The sequence below is a fragment of the Amblyomma americanum genome, chromosome 1 (assembly GCF_052857255.1).
Source record: "Amblyomma americanum isolate KBUSLIRL-KWMA chromosome 1, ASM5285725v1, whole genome shotgun sequence".
Taxonomy (NCBI): domain Eukaryota; kingdom Metazoa; phylum Arthropoda; class Arachnida; order Ixodida; family Ixodidae; genus Amblyomma; species Amblyomma americanum.
The window spans coordinates 451,440,393-451,448,655 of NC_135497.1; the positions used below are offsets into that span (position 1 = coordinate 451,440,393).

Genomic DNA, 8,263 nt, shown 5'->3' on the forward strand with positions numbered 1-8,263 from the left:
GACGATTCGTATGGGAATGATTCTTGTCTATTGGTGCTGCAGAGTTGGAAAAATTGTCTTATTTGAAAAAGTGTAAAACTCCTGGACACCTACGGCTTGAAAGTTTTGTCGTATTGTGGTGCTACTTTGAAGTTCTATATGCTTCATTTGAAACTCGTGCTCAACGTCATCGACTCGCACAGCGCAGAGTACGCAGAAAATTTCGAACTTTTTAGAGTCTCCGGATGTTTTTAAACCGAATTGTGATTGGTTTATGGGGGTTTAACGTCCCAGTGCGACTCAGGCTATGAGGGACGGAGTAGTGAAGGACTCCGGAATAATTTCGACCACCTGGGGTTCTTTAACGTACACGGACATCGCTCAGTACACGGGCCTCCAGAATTTCGCCTTCATCGAAATTCGACCGCCGCGGCCGGGATCGAACCCCCATCTTTCGGTACAGCATCCGAGCGCCATAACCACTGAGCCACTGCGGCGGCTCTCGTATTTTTAATTTTTCCTCGACACTGCGGAGCAAATCTGGGAAAACATTGCAGATCCTTGGACAGAGTGTTCGTGCGACTTGAGAGTTGCAAAATGGTCCAGCTTATTTGCTTTCATCTGGTGTTGCCGCTGCTGTAATTTGGCCTGAAATGTACGATGGTCCTCGCTCAGTTTCGTGATGATTTTTTGTTTTCACTGAAGTTTTACGTCGAGAATGTTCACGGGATTACATATATATCCGATAAATGAAAGGGAACGAAGGCACTTTTGATTAGACAGCTCAGCTTATTTTTCTCCTTTAAGAAGCTGTCAATCTCCTCTCTGATGTCATAAACGTTGTTCATCACTTTTCTGCGGCTCAACCATGCAACGGTGGTATAGGATCTCATTATGATTAAACTCTTCCGCTTGTGAAATAGAAGTGAACTGACTGTGGTTTAGCGCTCTTGAATGAATGAAGTTCACTACACGAAAGTTTATGTCCATGACAGATTTCGTGTTCTATTTCATGCGGCATGTTGCTTCTCGTTGTAAGATGCTGTGCACCGCCACAAACTGTTCAGTGACCCTGACCCCTTCAGTCTTCGTTCGAAGACGTCCCACAAGACCGCGCCTGCTTCCGATCATTGATAGAGCACCGTCGGTTGCCACACACGCCATCCGCTCCCTCTGCAATCCGTAGCGTTCAAGAACTTCAAACGCCGAAATTATGTCCACACGTGCAGGGGTGTTTTCATCGGGGAAATGTTTAGTAGTTCCACTAATCACGCGCACAACGTGTACACGTTTCTTACTTTGTAAATTGTTTTTGTATATTACCTCTCCTGTTATCCTCTCTTCCTGTCCCCTCACCTCTTTCTTTTAATTTCTCTGTTCTGCCTGCTATCCTTTATTTCCGCTGCCCCAGTTCAGGTGCTTCAGTATCGATGGTAGATGCCGGGGTTAGCAAAAATCTTTTCTTTCCTTTTTTAATATAAAAAAAACACTTACTATTACTAGTTCTTCTGTAACGTTGAGATGTTTGTCTTCGCCCATAATGAAGATGGCACACTAACCATTATTTGTAATGTCAGTGCTTTTGTCAGTGGCGAAAGAAAACGCTTCGATCTCCGGACATCGGTTTATTAAAGCGTTTTAAAAGTCGTGGCCTATCTCAGTAATTATCTAAGCAACCGTATTGAGTGAAAAATTTATCTTTTCGTATTCCTTTTTCATGCTGCCATCTTTTTCATGCTGGGACATATAGCACCTGCATTTTTAATAAAGCAGTCATTCACAAACTGCCCCACGCTTAAAGGTTTTTCAAAATTTTTCAATTTGATAGAAATTATAAACTCTCTCTCACCGTTTTTCCGCTACTTTGGACAGGTTTGTGGAAAGAAATCTTGCTGTCTTCTGAGTGAAGCCTTCAGTCGATCCATTTTGTCGACACGCAGCTTTCCAGGTATTGCATTGTGCTTGTGATGATGACAGTACATGAACTGGCATAGCACGTTGTACTCCTTCGGCACAGGCGCAGTCTGACGGCCGATTAAACATATCACGAGATTGCACACTTGTGTTTTCATGGAGCCCCCACTCGAGTATGTGTTAATGACATGCGTCTGTAAGTGTTGAAGACATGAATTTCACGTGCGTCTACTCATCGCGGTGCGAGTGCCAGCCAGTGGCGCGGTACGGTGACGCGCCTAACATAGCTTCCCAAACAAAGTCACAAAGGGTGAGAAAAAGTAGGAAAATCTTCCGTCAAAAAAGCAGGTGTAGCATGCGGTATGTGGCTTTCAACATCTCCAAGAGGCAACTGTGCTACGAGGCATGCAACAAGTACTTTGAGTTGAGGAGTGGCCTTCTTAGGAACAAGTACTTGTTGCATGCCTCGTAGCACAGTTGCCTCTTGGAGATGTTGAAAGCCACATACCGCATGCTACACCTGCTTTTTTGACGGAAGATTTTCCTACTTTTTCTCACCCTTTGTGACTTTGTTTGGGAAGCTATGTTAGGCGCGTCACCGTACCGCGCCACTGGCTGGCACTCGCACCGCGATGAGTAGACGCATGGTACTGCGATTATCGGTACTTTCATGCACTGAAGGAAACAAGCAAAGGTGGTGGCCATCTTAATTTTGTCATTTTGCTTTCTTTAACTCTCCCTTGTAATCCCTTATCTCTCTGCTAAAATTGGTAGACGATAATCTCCACCAGCTAAACTTGCAGCCCTTCATACTTGTTGCCTTTCTCACCTTAGTTGTCCTGATGCTTCGAGCCGGACTTTTGCTGTTAAACTATTTAAAACAAGTAAATGTACCTGAGATTAAGAGCAGGATTTCAGGAATGAGGCAGGGCAAACCATTCATTGGCACGCTGTCAGTCAGGGAATCGGTTGATTGAGCGGGAAGAAATAAATGGTTGACATGCTTTGACCTCATTTTAGTAAAATGATGAGAATTCAGCATAGGCTGCAGTGACGATTCCCTCCCCCTCCGCCCCACACAGACAAAAAAAGAAGCCACGCAGCTCTTCCGGCCTGCTCACATAGGCATGTTTTGTGTTTAATCTGAGGAGTGCCCTATGCGTCTTCATATCTTCCATTAGTAGCGTGTAGTTTCCGGTGTCGTCCTCGGAACGCGATATCACCGCATGTACAAAACAGCATTGTTTCTGGAGCGCCCCAGGAGACAGGTAATGCGTCTATTAGCAGGTCCACCTGCTTGCCAAGCGTTGCTGAAGCACCAAGCGTTGCTGAAGCCTTTGCTGTTTCACATTTCCTGGAATTGTCCCCAAAAACCCCCTCATCTAAAAACATTACAGACATCATACGAGCAGTGGGAGACAGCCCTGACCAGCAATGGTCTGGAGGACCAGTGTCGCATCATCAGACTGGTCCAGGCATCCGCCCAAGCCACCGGAGTCCTGAACTGAGGAGTCCGCCTACCTGACTCGTAGAACACTTCAATGAAATAATGAATGTTTTATCTCTCTTTCTTGCTGATCCTTTTCGTCTTTGGTGGACAGCATCTGTTCCCACTGAGCTGCACTCGAGTTTTTAATGATTGGATTGACCGGTGTTTGTTCGCATTGCCTTGTGTTGTGATATGATGATGGGTTACGCCCGCGCCAGGGGCAGACGCTTTTGTAGTACACTGGGTGCATTTTTCCCAACCCATTGAGTTTGCGGAATGAGGCTGTTTGCAGTTGCCGCCATATATGACAGACTGGCCAGTAATGAACAACGTTGAGACCCACGCTGCGATCTCAAAGAAGTAGAGAATGAAGCAGAAGATGAACTAAAAGGTTAGTCGGCCGGAACGCCAGTTTGGCTGCCTACACGGATTAGCCTAAATAGGAGTAAAATGGCAGTCAGCTGTCCTCTGGCGCACTCCATTTTATAAACAGGAGTGCGCGAGAGGACAGCTGACTGCCATTTTACTCCTTTCTGTTTATGGCGTACACATAAGATGCCGAGGGAGCGAATGAGAAGGGAGTAAAAAGCCGACCACATCGCGTCTACGGGCATCTGAAGAAAGCTCCTCACTCCGTAAACTTTACGCTCTAAAAGGCCGCTAAGTATTCCGCGCAAACTCGGACTTTTTGCGACGTAGTTAAGATATTTAGGCGCTGGGCAATTTGATTCTGAACCCTCGTGTAGCGTGCAAAGCGTCGCGTATAACACGATGCCTACGAGTCGTGACTCACACTTCGTGCAGGTATTGATCGGCACCAGATCCGTTCGATTCGGCTGCTAGTACCTGAGCTGGTTGTCACAGTGCTGCACTTCGAGGTTCGTTTCAGCGGTGCAACATGGCACCCTCGGCACGCCGCCATTTCGTGCAGAGGCCCCCCAAATTTTGGGGGTAAACCAAGGTCGTTTTTGGGGTGTCCCAGGTCGGTTCACAACCTGGGTCAACTCAATTTCAATTTTTCCGCGGTGGGCCACCAAATTTCGTGTGTAGGCTAATTTTATTCTGAGACTGGGTCAAGCCCGTCTTTCACCCGAGCACACCCAAATTCACCGGCATTAAAATTCGGTAAAGGTCATTCTAATGACGAATTTCAGTTGTCCTAACCATACTTTGGATATTCCTCATGTGCCATACTACGTGTTGTCATCCTAACTCTACGGGGCCATCCCCAATATGAGCTTTGCTTGGCCCATTTCCGCGTACACACATTCCCTTAATGTGTCTGGCTTAGGGTTCATTTTGTTCGCTTGAGACATCGTCTAAATCTCGGGGGTTAGGCTAAAAGTGCTTTTGCACGAAAAGTAAAAATGTGCTTACAGTATGATCCGCGTTGACTCCAGCTGTATTCAGTAAAAGAACGCATGTATACGTTTCGCAGCAGCTCCGGCGAGGCGTGCGTGCATCGAGGCTGGTTCATGGCAACACTTCATTGGGATGTGCAGTTTGAAAATTATTCACACGGTTCGGGATATTGGCGGCAGTTGATGTGGGTGGCACACAGCTAGCTGCAATGTGTTAGCGACGCCGGGGCCAGCAGACGACCAGCTCAGCACACGACCATTCGTTTTGGAAGCAGCCCGTGCCAAGCTACACTTGAACTGCCGGAGCTGTCGCTGCACGCTCGCGGCATCGCTGCAGAAGTTTACGGAAATGTTGCAGCGAGCGCAGCCAAATCGAACTGAGTGACTTCTGGAGCCCACTCCATAGTACTTCTTAGCACAGGTGTCTCGCTCTCTCACCGCCAATGTGGCGCATGCTGAAAGTCGGGGGGTAAACACGCTACTGGAGCGCCAGAGAATTTTTCAAAATACATTTTCTTTTCTTCATGAGTGCTCTTTTACAAGGATTAAATTAAATGCACACAGCTTTTTTTCTATACATCTTAATCGTCTCTCATTTCCGCGACCAGGATATCTGAAATGACAAACCTGTGACGCTATTCGTGTGATGGCACGACCACTTCCGGACACCACTGCCGGTCGTGGCATGAGTAGCCCAAAGCCAGATCAAGAAAGCAGAAGGCGCTTCTTGCGGTATAGAGTACCACTCGTCGTCTGCTTTCTCTTCGCGGCCGTGGCATCTGGAACAGCCTGTTGCTTCCTCTGTTCGACCGTCACACACGCGCAACTGTTCACAGCATGGGTCATTTTGTTGCTCCGGCATTTTGGCTGGGCAGTGCGTTACGAGTCACACCATTGGTGTCGACTGGGCACGGCACTCATGTGACTGCGGCGCTACTGAAAGCCAGAGACAGTGACCTGTGGTCGCAGCAGGGTGAATGAGTCTGACAGCGGCGCAGGGAATGTTGAGCAGTTTCCCCGCACCCGCTGGCGCCCTTGATGTCGTCTCCGACACTGTTTGACCTATAGGCTTAGTCTGGACCTCGTGGTCTCTTTTCCCTCTTTGACAGCGCCGAGAACGCAGATAGTTTCGAAACTATTTTAAAATCGATTCGTTCTTAGGGCGATTCTTGTGAGGCTAGGAAAAATTAGCTGTGGTTCACATACTGCTGAACTTGGTTAGAGAGCGAAGGCTGTTGTGTATCGGGCAAGTAGACGCGGCTTGGCCTCTGTAACGTGTTGAGTGCGTTCCGCACACTGAAGAGGCAACGCGCCCACCCTGCCAGGTGGCGGTTAAATTAATGGTTGATCGCAAGTTTGGTCACCCAATGAACGCTGCGGCACATATTGCTGCAGTACCGCGTGTACGCCACAACGTTGTCAGCGCTAATGCATGAAGCCCACATCTCTCTCTCCCCACCGCCACGTACCTCAAAACGCGATTGAGGTTAAGGCGCTCGTCTACTGAGCCGGAGTACCCGTGTTAGAACCCGACCGCGGCGGCCGCATTTCGATGAAGGTTAAACGCAAAAAACGTCCATGTGCTGTTCGATGTCAGTGCACATTAAAGATCCCCAGGTGGTCAAAATTATTCCGGAGACCTCCACTACAGCACCTCTTTGTTCCTTTCTTCTTTCACTCCCTCCTTTATCCTTTCCCTTACGCCGCGGTTCGGGTGTCCACCCAGATATGTGAGACAGTTATTTCCTCATTTCCTTTCCTGGAAAACCAATTTTCATTTTCTCCACACCTGCCGCGGTGGCTCAGTGGTTAGGGCGCTGGGCTACTGATCCGGAGTTCCCGGGTTCGAACCCGACCGCGGAGGCTGCGTTTTTATGAAGGCAAAACGCTAAGGCGCGCATGTGCTGTGCGATGTCAGTGCACGTTAAAGATCTCCAGGTGGACGAAATAATTCCGGAGCCCTCCACTACGACACCTCTTTCTCCCTTTCTTTTTCACTCCCTCCTTTATCCCTTCTCTTATGGAACGGTTCAGGTGTCCAGCGATATATGAGACAGATACTGCGCCGTTTGCTTTCCCCCAAAAAACCAATTATTATTATTATTATTATTATTATTATTATTATTATTATTATTATTATTATTATCATTTTCTCCACTTATTCCTGTCCCATCACCTCTTTCATTACATTTCTCCATTCCGCCTACTATGCTTTACTTCCGCTGCTCCGGCTCAGGTGCTTCAGTATCAATGGCAGATGCCGGGACTAATCTTTTCATTCCTTGTTTATTATTAATTTTAATCCAACCACTTACTGCCCCAAGAAGCCAGTTATGCGCCTTCCTTTCCTCAAAATCATCGGTGTCTAGAGCGTTGTCAACACTTACGCCAATGAACACAAAGAACGCCAATGATCTATAGCTTCAGTGGCGCGTTTCTGCCAGAACGCATACAGTACCCATCTGTCACTACCGCCACGTAACTTAAAGCGCTACTGAAGCGTCCACTACCCAGGCGGCCAGGTATTCGTCTTTCCTTTGCTTCGGACGAAAATTGAAGATTGGTTTTTAAAATAGGCGCTCGACTACTGATCCGGAGTACCCGGGTTCGAACCCGACCGCGGCGGCTGCGTTTTTATGGAGGCAAAACGCTAAGGCGCCCGTGTGCTGTGCGATGTCAGTGCACGTTAATGATCCCCAGGTGGTCAAAATTATTCCGGAGCCCTCCACTACGGCACCTCTTTCTTCCTTTCTTCTTTCACTCCCTCCTTTATCCCTTCCCTTACGGCGCGGTTCAGGTGTCCAACGATATATGAGACAGATACTGCGCCATTTCCTTTCCCCCAAAACCAATTATTATTAAAAACCACAATAATAATAATTGGTTTTGGGGAAAAGGAAATGGCGCAGTATCTGTCTCATATATCATTGGAAACCTGAACCGCGCCGTAAGGGAAGGGATAAAGGAGGGAGTGAAAGAAGAAAGGAAGAAAGAGGTGCCGTAGTGGAGGGCTCCGGAATAATTTTGACAACCTGGGGATCTTTAACGTGCACTGACATCGCACAGCACACGGGCGCCTTAGCGTTTTTCCCCCATATAAACGCAGCCGCCGCGGTCGGGTTCGAACCCGGGTACTCCGGATCCGTAGTCGAGCGCCCTAACCACTGAGCCACCGCGGCGGGTAATATTATGGTTTTTAAAATTGCTTTTGAGGACAGAAAATGGGAAACCTTCATTACGGCACCTCTTTCTTCATTCCTTCTTTCACTCCATCCTTTATCCCTTCCCTTACGGTGCGGTTCGGGTGTCAGCCAAGATGTGAGACAGATACTGCGCCATTTGCTTTCCCTAAAAACCAATTTAGAATTTAGAGGAAAGGAAATGGCGCAGTAACTGTCTCGTATACCGAGGTGTCCCAGCTAAATGTAACCAAGCTTTTAAAAAACACGGAATGTCCTAGCCGCGTGAGACCAACTGAGGGTTGTTTAGAGTCACGTGACCTAGTCTGCAGTATTTTGTC

General features: G+C 47.7%; 1 non-coding gene across 1 annotated transcript; it reads right to left on the reverse strand.

Moving 5' to 3' along the window:
- Positions 1-7,850: 7,850 nt before the first annotated feature.
- On the reverse strand, positions 7,851-7,922 carry TRNAR-ACG (transfer RNA arginine (anticodon ACG)). The gene has a single exon. It is a non-coding gene; the product is annotated as a tRNA-Arg (tRNA).
- Between the last annotated feature and the right edge of the window lie 341 nt (positions 7,923-8,263).